The 14827-nt window shown below is 42.8% G+C and overlaps 1 pseudogene; it reads right to left on the bottom strand.

The window, feature by feature from the left end:
• Positions 1 to 10730: 10730 nt before the first annotated feature.
• LOC148017007 (uncharacterized) lies at positions 10731 to 11055 on the bottom strand (annotated as a pseudogene).
• Between the last annotated feature and the right edge of the window lie 3772 nt (positions 11056 to 14827).

Here is a 14827-nt window from a genome sequence, read left to right as displayed (position 1 = left end):
CTCGAGTCACGTCGGCCTCTTGTGCAGGACCCAGAGGCAAGGGATTTACGGCCAGAGCCCCCATGGCACCCAAGCGTCCTCCTACTCCAAGTAGCACCCACGAAGAGACCTCTCACGGTGGGTTCGGTCCACGTACTCGGTGTGGCTAACAACCCCCTTGGATAGGGTCAGCAGGCAGACAGTCGAGGGTAACTAATGCTGCCTCTCCCTCTAGGCCTTCAACCTAAAGCATTAATTATTTTTCCAGCTTTAGTTCCTTGAGCAAAGAAGTACAAACATTGCTCCTAACTGTACAAACACAATCAATCCAGTGGTCGTTTGTCTGGCCAACTTCTAAGGTATAATTCCTTCTCTCCGAATGCATCCAGCAATTGGTCCGGGATCAATTGCGACTTGGCAAGATCCCAAGGGTTTCGTAAGTTGAGTTACTTGTTTACCCTCTTTCCTTGGGTTAGGGTTTATACCCTGTTAACCCAAATTAACAAATACCTTACGTCTCCTTGCATTAAGGTTAATAATTCCTGGACAACCTCGTTATCCTATCTTGGTTGGTCAATTTCTTGCTAGACGATACACAACTTCCCTAACTTGGCAAATCAGCCTCAAGGGAAGGTGATGTAGCAGGATGACTACTCATCCTCAAGATAGTTTGACTTGTACTTAGGACTTGCCAACCTCGTTCTAAGGAGTGGCAATACCATTTTGTGTTCTAGACACAAAACCATGCAACCTTGCAACTTGTTGCACGAGACAAGTGTCGCACCTAACTTATGGGAATGTCCCTCCCATCACATGGTATTCCTTGGTCAAGAATACCTAGGTCAAGATGTAGGGTTTGGGAGTCCTCTTGACCCAACCCAACCCTAACCCTACTAGGCCGATAATGCTTTGGCCCTTAGGGTTCCTAGTTTCCTTTCGGAAGTCTAACATTTGGTCATACAGTCACTAGGGTGAGAACCCTAGATCATTCTTGCATCGGCATTTAACTAACCTAACATTTCGTGAATGTGGGTAGGATCTTTGGGATCGAAAGGCTTGGCTTGGCATCCCAAGTGCGATACTAGGCAGAATTTTTATTGTAACTGAACCCTACCTAGCACTTTGAGGTTTTCGTCGTACTAACTATTTATGCTTTTATGAATCCCATGTGGGTTATTCCATTACAAGCGATTTACCTAAATTGATCTAATTATCTTGCGACAAGAGGTGATCTTTCCTTGAAAGAGATGCAAATACTTTTCCTAAGAGATGTAAATAAATAAATTCAAGATACAACATTCCATGCAAATATGCCATTCATAGACATTTTCCTTCTATGCAACTATAAGATGTACAATGACCATTTCTTTTCCTTGCCTAAACTATAATGATTGACAATTTAGGACTAACTCATATAAAAACCTATGTTGAATTTCATCAAGAACTATGCTCATGACCCTTCGCTTAATGCAGTGAATTCAAGCTTTAATATGAAATGCATCATTTTCTAACTACAAACTTTGATAAAAGAAGTCCATGCATGAGCGAATGCCATGGGACCACTATTGATTTAAGTGGTCCCTCAGCACTTAGCCCACCCTAGGATGTAGTTATCAACGCATACAATTTGCAAGATACGTAAATCCCTTTCATGCATTGCAACTACTTGGACAACATCTAAATGGACGTCAACGATTATCTCATATGAATCACAACTAGGAAGTTGTTACCTAAATGCATTATGCACTATTCTTTTTCCGCGAGGCAATCTAGGATGCATTTAGACAAATCCATCTTTTTAACCTATGCAATATGCATTCAGGATTGCAACTTCCCTTGATGACGGGAGTGCGAGCAATTTCAATTAACCAGAATGCACTAAGATTTGTAAAACGAATGGATAAATGCATTTAGATTTTCTTAAAAACCATCATGCTTAACGCATCCCCTCTTATGCGAGAATACAATTGGAACCTGGGCATGAGGACTGGTAACGTTGTCCACGCGGGAACTTGGGTTGGAATCTCCCACGTGTGCGCCTCACGTCTTTAGCTTTGGAGCCATTTATGCAGTGTATTTTGTCACAACAACTCCCCTTGGGGTCACTTCTACGTGTTCTGAAGTCTCCCAGTCCACGATCTCCCTCTCCCTGTTTGCATTTTTATTCTGCGTGGCAATATAGTAAAGAGGGGCTAGAAAAAGTTGCTGTTGTTAGCAGTGCATTGGTTGGTATGTATGCCATGTGTGGTTTATTTGCAGAAGCACAAAAAGTGTTTGACAAGCATCAACTTTGTAGCGTAATCTCGTGGAACATGTTAATTTCTGGATACATCCAATAGGGAGTTGTTGAGAAAGCACTTCAGTGTTTTGAACAGATGCAGCTTGAAGGGTTCTTTTCAGACAGAATCACTTTTGTTTGCATTTTGAAAGCTTGTGGAATGACAAGAGCTATAAACACGGGCCAAAAAGTACATGCTCAAATTATTGAAGGAGGTTTTCTAGTGAAAGGTCTTTTTGTTGGCAATGCTATAGTCAACATGTATGCTAAATGTGGTCATGTAGGAGCAACAACCAAGGGTGTAGAACTGCATTGTGAGATTGTTAGAGAGGGTTTACCACAAAATGACATTATTTTGAAAAAGCCATGGATGGCTATTTGAAAACGAATGTACTATTTTTGAAATGGGGGCTTTTTGGGGGGGAAGAAGCTTAATTGAGAGGAGCAGAGCAGAAAGTATACGAATTGGAATAGGAGAAAATCTCTGCAATGGGGGAGGAGGGAGGATCGTCAAGAATTTCCCTAAGCAGTGATCAGATTGACAAAGAAGGAGCAATTCGTCTCCTCGGCAATTTGGATCATCATGGCATCGTAGGCCAATCCGCTGAGCAACAACATCAGCTGAGTAAGCCATTGAAGCTCTCTGCTTCAGCTTCTTTTATGCAGGCCCAGGGTTCATAATTTTGCGTCCCTCCTTCGATCGGAGGAAGGACGCTGAAGGAAATCAGAGAGAAGAACAGAGGAGCTCGACGGAAGGAAAAAGGAAGGATTTTTTGTCAATCAGAACAGAGCTACGGAAGGAAAAAGGAGGGGGAGATTTTTCACTAATCAGAAAGGGAAAGCTCTGCAATTTTGGAAGGGGAGTTCAGGACAGGAAGAACAGGGATCCCTCCTAATAGTTTTTGGAGTCTTCTTCTTGATAGAGACTTCCTCTGCATCATCCAGAACGAGATTCATATATTCATCAAAGCCGATAATGCGCCCTTCAATCCTCAGATCTTTCTACTCGAAAAGCCAGATTTTGGATGTGGAATTTACTTTGAAGGAGCCAAAATATGAGATTTATAGGCTGTGTCATAATCCGCTGCACTTTGGTAGTCGCCATGGCTGCTGATTGAACGCCCAAGTTGAACCTTCGTTAAGGCTTACAGAAGTACTTCTGCAACCATGGAGTCTCTTCCACAGTCTGTAATGTAGATCAGTGCAATTCAAATGTCACCAGATTCTCCTTCAGTGATCTCTAGTCAAGAGCATACTGTCTGGATGTGCTAAGAGTCCAGACACGCCCAGTACATCAACTTGTGCATGCTCATAAACGGAATTGGGCACCAGCCACGCACAGAACAGGCGCGCCACTTTATACTAAGGCCTCAGTTCTAGGATCTGAGCAAGGCATACAAAAAAAAATCAGATCTCAAGGTGGCAATATCTTGATTGGTGGATCTGTCTTGGAATGAGAAGGGCATTTTGTACAACCTATAGTTGTGGAAATTTCTCATGATGCATCCATTGTGCAAGAAGAACTTTTTGGACCTGTCCTGTATGTGTTCAAATTCCAGACTTTGGAAGAGGCAACAACATTGAATAACTCTGTACCACAAGGCTTGAGCAGTTCAATTTTCACCCGTAATCATGAGGCCATATTCAGATGGATGGGGCCATCTGGTAGTGATTGTGGAATTGTGAATGTCAATATTCCAACAAGTGGAGCAGAAATTGGTGGTGCATTTGGGGAAGAGAGAGCAACAGGTGGTGGTCACTCGGTGCTATCATGTATGAAATGTTGATTGGCTATCCACCCTTCTATTCAGATGAATCAATGGCAACCTACAGAAAGATAGTGAATTGGAGGAGCCATCATGATGTATTGAGAATTGTCAGTAATGGCTATCAGTCACTCTGCTATTAGATTCTTTGGTTATCTGGTAAAACAAGCTTCAGAAAAGTGACAAGGGGAAAAAGGCAGCTGGCTACTGTTTAAAGGCTCTAAGCCCCTACTGTGCTCCTTCTGCTCCAAAACCATCCACTCCATTGGTGGCTTCCTCTCTTGATGATATAATCAAAGGCATAAGGGATTTGACATTAGAGTCAGTTAAAGCAGAATTGGTGGGAAAATTGAAAGAGCAGTTTGCTTCGACTGCGCCTACTATTTCTTCTAGTGCTCCTACTGCACCTAGGAGTGCTCCTAGTGCACCTAGGAGAGATCGCGAAGATGTATTTGGTGTGATAGTACGGACCATCAGCATTGCAGGGATTGTGAATCTTTTCAGGATGCAAGGAGGAAGAATTTGGTATTTTGGGGACAAGATGGTAAGATCTGGTTGACTGAAACAGGAGCTCCGCTTGCTACCAACTTTGGGAAAGGCGAAATGAAGAAGTTAGTGGATGACATGGCTGCGCATACTTCTTATGTGGCAGCTAGAGGAGAGGCTTCTGCATATGGAGTCCAGATTAAGAAAGGATCAAAGAATCAATCAGTATTATGGACTTATGCTATGGAGACGGTAGACAAGGGAAAAATTCAACAAATTGTTTTGACTAATACAAGCTCTAGTATCAGATCTGAGACAGGTTGGGATTCGCCTGTTGACAGGTACACTATTTATGCCTACTTGGCTAAGTCTCAGGGAGCAGATGTACTTGTTGAGGAGAAGCGTAAGAGGGATGAAGAAAATCCAAGTGCAGCTAAAAAGACTAGAGGGGGTGAGTTCGTTACTCCACCTACTGCAGGACCGTCTTTGAGACCAGGGCTAGAACGACAGATAGAAGATGCTCAGAAGAAAGAAAAGAGGCAAGAGCCTAGAGAGAGAAAGCAGCCAGGGTTTAGATTGATGTCCGATATTGAGACATCTACGGACATGAAGAAAATCTTTAATGATAAGATACTTGGCAGTGAGATGACTTTTACTATTTCTAAGGTTTTGGGCATCTCGAAAAGAGAGTTTCAAGATCAGTTCCAAGAGGTCCTGAAGAGGAAAAGACATGCATTGCCTACTACTGATACACAGGGAGTTTTGATTGGGGAGTTGGATGAGGATGAGGATGAGGTTATAGTTGAGAATGCTTCTGTTTTTCCACAGATAGAGAAGAGGGTTCAGCCTATGCATTATGCTGAAATTGATGAGCCTGTCTTGACACCGCGTAGTCACTTTTCGCGGAGTCATTGGGCTAGGGCAACTACAGAAACGATGGTAAAAATTGGAGAGAAACAGGTGCCTTATGTTGCTTTGGTGGATCATGGTTCAGAGATTAATCTCATAGTTCGTGGAGTTTATGAAAGTAATAGATGGCCTATGGATGTAGAGCATGGGTGGCGTATGAGAGCCGCCAACAACATTGCAGGTGATTTGTATGATGCCTGTCCCAGTGTCAGGGTTTCTATTGGAGATGTAGAGGAGGATTTCCATTTCTTTGTGCAGGATTCATGCTCTTATCCCATAATTCTTGGACAGCCATTCATCACAGAGATGCGCATGGAAACAAAGGTAATGGATGATGGATGTGCTTATGCACGGATTCGCAGTAAAGATGGCATGAGAGCAGTTCAGTTTATGACTGTGTGTGTGAACCATGTTAGAAACAGGGATACTCTTAGAGATGCACCTTTGCCCACTGTGAGGGATTCGGGTTTTCATTAGGTACCGCTGTTTCGCGAGACGACAGTGGTACAGAGCAGAGGAGATTGGAGTTATCGCCTCCTGGCAGCAGTGTTTTCTCCTCCAATTTTATTGGAATTTCAGCAAACAGTTCGATGAGTTATCAGAAGACTTCTAAGTTGCCTAGAGCTGCCAGGCAGTACATATGCAAGAAGGAGAAAATTTTGAAAAATGCAGGTATTTTAGAGGATGATATGCATATAGATGGGATGTATAATAGTATGATTTGTGCAGATACGATGATAGAGATGAAAAATATACTGAAAACTGATATGCAGAGTTGTCATAGTAATGTATTAGTGCAATCCCTGGACATGTTTCATGAAATTGCAGATTTTGTGTCACAGAGAGGCTGAGGTGACTCAGCAAAAAGTATTGAGTGCTGAAGAAATTCAGCAAACAGAGTTTTCAGCTGATTATGATCAGCTTACAGAGACACAGAGGGCTGAAAACTTTCAGCCAACAGAGTTTACTGTGCTGAAATATTTTAGCATCTAGAGTTTAGGGCTGTTCCTATGCAGTCCATAGAGCAGAGGGCTGAGGATATTTAGCCACACTGGAGTGCAGAATTGCTGATTTACAGCAAGATTTGAGTAATGCAGAGGATCATAATGAAGCCAGGGTTGACACGAAATACAAGACTGTGGATAAGAAGGTGAAGCCGGTAGCTGTACCACTTCCACCTGAAAATGATCAACAAATAGAGAGGGCTGCCAAACAGCCAATTTTGAGGAATCCAGAGCATATAGGCCATAAATTTTCAGCAGAGACTCTTGCTGAATTAAAAATTGGAAATGGTGATTTCTTGCTACCCACAGAGAAGCAATGCTTTCAGGAGATGCTTGAGCGACAGGGAAGGGGCTTTGCTTTTTTCCCGCATGAGATTGGATGTGTGAATCCGGATATTGTTGCTCCTATGGTGATCTTTACTATTCCTCATATTCCATGGAACCTGTGACCTATTCCAGTGCCTAAGACACACCTGCCAAAGCTGATTGACTTGTTGGTTTACGGTTCCAAAGAAGAATGGTACTCTCCAATTTATACAGGACATGCAGCCAGTAAACAGAGTTACTATCAGGAATGTTGGTATAGGTCCAGTTGTGGATGAGTTTGCAGAAGCATTTGTTGGACGTGCCATCTATTCTTTAGGTGATTTGTATTCGGGATATGATCAGTTTCAGCTGGCTTTGGAAAGGAGGGACATAACCACTATGAGAACTCCTATTGGGCTTGTCAGGATGTGTACCTTGCCTCAAGGTGCCACTAATTCTATTGCGCATATGATGAATGCCATGCATAAGGTCCTTCGTGATTACATACCTCAGCTTACCATGCCTTTCTTGGATGATGTGCCCATTAAGGGGTGTGCAGAAGAAGAGAAGAATGAGAGTCTAAATGAGCAGGGATGTAGATACTTTGTGGGGCTGATCATATTTTAGCTTGTGAGAAGATTTTGGCCAGGTTAGAAGAAGTGAACTTGACACTATCAGGGCAAAAATCTGTTTTTGGAGTAAATAAGGTTGTCATTGTTGGGCATATGTGTGGGTATTATGGCAGGAAACCCTCACCTAAGAAGGTGGATGCTATAGGCAAGATTACGGAGTATTGTTCTACCACTTCAGAGGTACGGAGATTCATTGGAGCTTGTGTGTTTTATATGATTTGTATACCCCATTTTGCACACATAGCAGATTGTTTATATCAGCTGCTTTGAAAGGGGCAGAAATTCTATTGGGATGAGAGCCACACTAGAGCCATGCGGAAATTGAAGAAGTTATTGCAGATTGCTCCTACTCTCAGGAAAGCGGATGGTAATTGCGGAAGACCTATTGTATTGATAGTTGACACTAGTCCAATTGGCATAGGTTGGGCTGTGGGTCAAGATGATGCAGATGGAAACAGGTATGCTATTCGGTTTAGGGCGAAAGTCCTAAACGAGAGACAAAGGAGATATCCGCAAATCAAGAGGGAGTTACTGGTGATTGTTACGGCTCTCAAATGTGACAAGGAGTACTTTATTAGAGCTTCAGTTGTGGTAGAGACAGATTGCTTGCCATTGATAGGTATGATTACGAGTTGCTCTACTCCGGATATAGCTATGCTGAGATGGATTGCATACATCAAGTCATTAAATCCAAAATTTAAACATATAGCAGGAAAAGATAATCTAGTGGCAAATATGCTGTCTAGAGCCAGATATGATGATGAGGAGACACTACTTGCAGAAGAGGATGATGCAGAAATTTCAGCCGCTATGGTTGATCATGTTTGCCATGTCTATGATACTGTGGCTTTCATAGAAGAACTCTATGTTGGAGATTGGTTGCAGATTGGCAAGTACCTTAGTACACTAAGCAAAAGAGATGAATGGACAGATAAAGATTTCAAGAAGATTAGAAGAAAAGCCTATGGTTATTCTCTCAAGGACGGATTTCTTTGGAAGCATCCGAAGAAAAGAGGTGGATTACCTTTGCGGGTTGTCTGCAATAGAGAGACACAGTTACAGGTGATGAGGGAGTTTCACGAGAGTCCTTGGGCTGGTCATAGAGGAGTGTGGGCTACTTATGAGAAAATCAAGGAGAAATATTGGTGGAAAGGCATGTATAGAGATGTTTCTCACTTTGTAGAGACTTGGAAAGACTGCCAGTTATTCGGTAGTGCGTCATCGAGATGAGCTTCATCCGACATATCCGCTATGCATTCATTATAAGTGGGTAGTTGACTTGGTTACTATGCCTATGGGTCTATGGCAAATGAGGTATATTGTTTTGGCTAGAGAGGATCTTACCAATCATGTTGAGGGTAGACCCTTGAGAACAAAGACCACTAGTGCAGTGTGTAAGTTCTTATTGGAAGAGATTTTCTGCAGGTATGGCTATGTGGGTAAGATCACTGCAGATCGCGGAGAATTGGATGCAGATGAAGCTAGGGAGTTTTTCTCTCAACTAGGAATCAAGTTGGCTCTAACCACATCATACAATCGAGAGGGAAATGGGAAGAGTGAAAGAGGACATCTGCCGATAGTGAAAGCATTAGCCAAAGCATGTAGAGGATGGATTGGAGAATGGCCGAGACTTCTACCATTTGCTTTGTGGGCTGATCGTACGACTCACAGTGTTACCACAGGATATATGCCCGCAGAGTTGATGTATGGCCAGAAACCGGTTATGCCGACTGAGACTTGTGCTTTGACTTGGTTAGTTTTACCTTGGCAGGAGGATTTGACGAGAGAGGAGCTCTTAGCTCTTCAGATTCGGCAGTTGGAGAGAAGACCAGAGGATATTCAGCTAGCTATTGACAGGTTGAAGGTTGTTAGACTAAGAAATAAGGACAGGTTTGACAGTAGGCATCGCTTGCGGCCTAGAGCAATAGAAGAGGGAGATTGGGTATTAGTCTTTGATAGCAGTCTTGAAAATCAGTATACTGCACTTCGAAAGATGGTGAAAAGATGGTTTGGGCCATACATAGTCAGACATGTCTTTGACAATGCAACATATGAGCTGATAGAATTGGATGGGACAGTGCTTAGAGTGCCTATTGCAGGAAAAAGAATCAAGATTTTCAAGAAAAGAGATGATGAGGATTATGCATTGGAAGAATTTGTAAGAGAAGAGCAACGAGAAGAAACTCCAATAGAAGAGACAGATGATATGACAGATAATCTTGCTGAAATACCAGAAATACATAATGAAGAGATTGATCTTTTCGTGGATCTTGATGATAATGATCATGGATAGTTGCCCCATCCGGAGGATGCGCAGGATTAGAGGGGGTGGATGTCGTACTGCTGCGCATCCGAGGTGTGAAATCCACCCAAAAGTTGTGTGTGTGGGATTTGATACTTTGTACATACTTAGTCGTTATGTTTGCATTTTTATTCTGCGTGGTAATACAGTAAAGAGGGGCTGGAAAAGGATACTGTTGTTAGCACTGCATTGGTTGGTATGTATGCCATGTGTGGTTTATTTGCAGAAGCACAAAAAGTGTTTGACAAGCATCAACTTTGTAGCGTAATCTCGTGGAACATGTTAATTTTTGGATACATCCAACAAGGAGTTGTTGAGAAAGCACTTCAGTGTTTTGAACAGATGCAGCTTGAAGGGTTCTTTTCAGACATAATCACTTTTGTTTGCATTTTGAAAGCTTGTGGAATGACAAGAGCTATAAACACGGCCAAAAAGTACATGCTCAGATTATTGAAGGAGGTTTGCTAGTGAAAGGTCTTTTTGTTGGCAATGCTATAGTCGACATGTATGCTAAATGTGGTCATGTAGGAGCAACAATCAAGGGTGTAGAACTGCATTGTGAGATTGTTAGAGACGGTTTACTAGAGAATGACATTATTCTGAAAAAGCCATGGATGGCTATTTGAAAACGAATGACTATTTTTGAAATGGGGGATTTTTGGGGGGAAGAAGCTTAATTGAGAGGAGCAGAGTAGAAAGCATATGAATTGGAATAGGAGAGAATCTCTGCAACGGGGGAGGAGGGAGGATTGTCAAGAATTTCCCTAAGCAGTGATCAGATTGACAAAGAAGGAGCAATTCGTCTCCTCAGCAATTTGGATCATCATGGCATCGTAGGCCAATCTGCTAAGCAACAACATCAGTTGAGTAAGCCATTGAAGTTCTCTGCTTCAGCTTCTTTTATGCAGGCCCAGGGTTTAATTTTGCGTCCCTCCTTCGATCGGAGGAAGGACGCTGAAGGAAATCATAGAGAAGAACAGAGGAGCTCGACGGAAGGAAAAAGGAAGGATTTTTCGTCAATCAGAATAGAGCTACGGAAGGAAAAAGAAGGGGGAGATTTTTTGCTAATCAGAAAGGGGAAGCTCTGCAATTTTGGAAGGGGAGTTCAGGACAGGAAGAACAGGGATCCGTCCTAATAATTTTTGGAGTCTTCTTCTTGACAGAGACTTCCTCTGCATCATCCAAAACGAGATTCATATATTCATCAAAGCCGATAATGCGCCCTTCAATCCTCAGATCTTTCTGCTTGAAAAGCCAGATTTGGATGCGGAATTTACTTTGAAGGAACCGAAATATGAGATTTATAGGCTGTGTCATAATCCGCTGCACTTTGGTAGTCCCCATGGCTGCTGACTAAACGCCCAAGCTGAACCTTCGTTAAGGCTTACAGAAGCATTCTGAACATTGAATTCTCCTCTGCAACCATGGAGTCTCTTCCTGCAGTCCGTAGCGCAGATCAGTGCAATTCAAATGTCACCAGATTCTCCTTCAGTGATCTCTAGTCAAGAGCATACTGTCTGGATGTGCTAAGAGCCCAGACACGCCCAGTACATCAACTTGTGCATGCTGATAAACGGAATTGGGCACCAGCCACGCACACAACAGGCGTGCCACTTCATACTAAGGCCTCAGTTCTAGGATCTGAGCAAGGCATACAAAAAAAAATCAGATCTCAAGGTGGCAATATCTTGATTGGTGGATCTGTCTTGGAATGAGAAGGGCATTTTGTACAACCTACAGTTGTGGAAATTATCATGATGCATCCATTGTGCAAGAAGAACTTTTTGGATCTGTCCTGTATGTGTTCAAATTCCAGACTTTGGAAGAGGCAACATCATTGAATAACTCTGTACCACAAGGCTTGAGCAGTTCAATTTTCACCCGTAATCATGAGGCCGTATTCAGATGGATGGGGCCATCTGGTAGTGATTGTGGAATTGTGAATGTCAATATTCCAACAAGTGGAGCAGAAATTGGTGGTGCATTTGGGAAAGAGAAAGCAACAGGTGGTGGTCACTCGGTGCTATCATGTATGAAATGCTGATTGGCTATCCACCCTTCTATTCAGATGAATCAATGGCAACCTGCAGAAAGATAGTGAATTGGAGGAGCCATCATGATGTATTGAGAATCGTCAGTAATGGCTATCAGTCACTCTGCTATTAGATTCTTTGGTTATCTGGTAAAACAAGCTTTAGAAAAGTGACAAGGGGAAAAAGGCAGCTGGCTACTGTTTAAAGGCTCTAAGCCCCTACTGTAATTGCACTATACTATTCAGAAGGCCACATGCTAAGAAGTTATGTCGCATGCTTGCAAGTAGTTTATGGAAGTAGGACTTTACCATGGCTCCTTGATGCATCTCTTTAAACTAGATGTGAACATCCCATTAGTTCCCTTCACCATCTTCAACCAATTCTGCAGCATGGCCAGCTATAACAATTATAATCAAAAGCTTGATTATGTTTACAAAGTCGTCATTTCAAGAGTCAAATTGTCATGATTTGAAGAGCTATTCTCAGTTTTCATACTGCTCATGAGAGGGTGGCACAGATTTGTCAACTGTTGCAATCACATATAGACGATGCAAAGCAGGCAGAAACTATTGTCAATTGTGTGCATTTGAAATCTTGCTTCTCATAAGCTTGGACTCTAATAAGAGCTTGTATACATGGCATGGGTCAATTGCATAGATCACATGTGGTTTGTTATGATGTTTCTCTATGCTCAGAGATAACTTAGCAGTAATACAATTGTTACTTGGCATCATATTTGTCTTGATTATTTGCTTTGATTGATCTTCTGTCTTGGAATTTCTCAAGAACCTCTGTGGTTGCGACTTTGCTTTCGAAAACCCTTTGACACCGCGCAGGACCAAGGCCTTCGAGACTTAGTTTTTCAACCCCGGGGAAGGCACGTATGAAAAGGGGCTATGGAAAACCTTTTATAGAAGCTTCTAAGGAAGCTTCCAATCCTCTAGAAAACCAGAGATGACGTGGAGAGAGAAGAAGATGAGGATGATGAAAACGACGATGGTGATTATGATGGTGATGGCGATGATGATGATGCAGGCAGTAGCAGCGTGGCCTGGCGGTGGCGACAGATGGTGGCGATGGTGGTAGCACAGCAGCCTAGCGGATGACACGACTCCCTTCTCTCTCTCCTCCCCCTTTCCAAGATCCAGGGGGGAGGTCTTATAGGTAGAGGGGGGGGGGGGGAGATAGCCACTCACGTGGCTTACTTGCATGCCTCCTCCTCCCATGCTTCTCCAACACATAACTCCTCTTTCCCTCATTCTCCCTCTCCCCGCCATGCATCGGCTGAGGCGAGAGGATTAATAGTAAAAAAATTTGCACAAAATTTAACCATTATCCTTTTGCCTTTCCCGTAAAGGGTGTTCCTACGTGGGCTTGCGGGCTTTTAACCATCACGGACTCTTGTTTGCAATGCGGGCTAGAATTTGATGATGCATGTGGAGTAAGTACTTAGCCACCAATGTTATTCCGTTGCGGGAGATTACTTTGCACTGCTTTTGCGCGAGATGTGTAGGGTCCAAGATCATTAATATTTCATGCCAAAATATTACATTCTCTCCCCCTTAGAGGAATCGAGATGTCCTCATCTTGAGAAGAGCTGGGGGTATTGTTGGTTGAGAGTATTTTCATCCATCCAAGTGGCATCCTCTTTGGGATAATCTTTCCACTGGATGAGGTATTCTCTCAAGGTTCCGGATCTCAAATGCCTCTCCCTAACATCTAAGATCCTGTCAGGCCGTAGCTCAAGGACTCCTTGGCTAGGCATTACAACTTTTTGATCATCAAGCATGTGACTAGGGTTAGGCACATACTTCTTCAATAGGCTTATATGGAATACATTATGGCCTTTGAGGTTCTCAGGGAGTTGTAATCTGTAAGCATTAGGCCCTAGGCACTTGAGGATCTTGTAGGGTTAAAAATACCTTGGACTTAGCTTTTTGCATTCACCCAAGGATAGGGAATTCTTCTTTGGACGTACGCGAATGAAGACCATGTCACCTTCAACGAAGGATCTATCTTGATGTTTTAGGTCCGCGTAAGCCTTCTGTCTATCCTTGCGGCTTGGATGTCCTGTCTTACTGACTTCATTTGGTCATCCATATCTTCTAGCATCTGTTTTGAAGCTTCAACCCTCAAGGTTGGATTCGAGAAGTTTAAAGGACGACGACAGTCGTGTCCATATAATGCTTGAAAAGGGGTCATTTAGATGCTTTGTTGGTAGGAAGCATTGTAGGCAAACTCAACCAGTGGCAAATATTGAATCCAATTTTTGGGTTCATGACAGCAGTGCGCCCTTAGCATATCCTCAATAACTTGGTTGACTCGCTCCGTTTGACCATCGGTTTGGGGATGGTAAGCTGTACTGAAACAGAATTGAGTCCTAATGGCCTGAAAAATAGCCCTCCAGAAGTGTGATGTGAAGAGAGAGTCACGATCACTGATGATTCTTTTGGGTAACCCATGTAATTTGAATATCTCCTTAATGAATAACCTTGCAATGTCTGAGACTTTATAGTTTGTCTTAACAGGGATAAGATGTGCAACCTTGGTGAGCATATCTACCACAACCATAATGAGTTGTATCCTCCCTGGCCAACAACAATGTCCATACTAATGAATTCCCATTTCATTTGGGGAATGTCAAGTGGTTGCAATTTCCCTGGCATTTTGACATGTTCGGCCTTAATGCGTTGACAAGACAAACATTGAGTGATGTATTTGAGAATGTCGCCTTTAAGCCTATCCCAGTAATAGCTCTTTCTGGCTGCATTGAGGGTCTTGGCATAGCCAGGATGTCTTGAAAAAGGGGAGTCATGGGCTTCCCAAAGTATCTTCTATTTGAGTGACTGGCTTGCCAGTATACATAATCTCGTTCTATAGTAGACAAGTCCACTATTGATAGAGAATTCTAGATACTTTGCATGTAGCTTTGGGTATTGATCCTTGATGGGGATCTCCCTTAGCAATTTCTAATAGGTTGGATCATGGCATGCCTCTTCTTTAGCTAGCTCAAGAATTGGGTTGTTTGGCATGGATACCTTTGTGGCTAGAGATCTAGCTGTTGATGGATCTTGCAAAATCAAAGAATTTAGAAATGCCTTGCGACTGAGTGCATTGGCAACTACATTCTCC

The sequence above is a fragment of the Lygodium microphyllum genome, chromosome 22, assembly GCF_053477565.2.
Source record: "Lygodium microphyllum isolate KBCC chromosome 22, Lygodium_microphyllum_v1.1.10, whole genome shotgun sequence".
NCBI classification, from domain to species: domain Eukaryota; kingdom Viridiplantae; phylum Streptophyta; class Polypodiopsida; order Schizaeales; family Lygodiaceae; genus Lygodium; species Lygodium microphyllum.
This window is presented reverse-complemented; position numbering and strand designations above follow the sequence as displayed.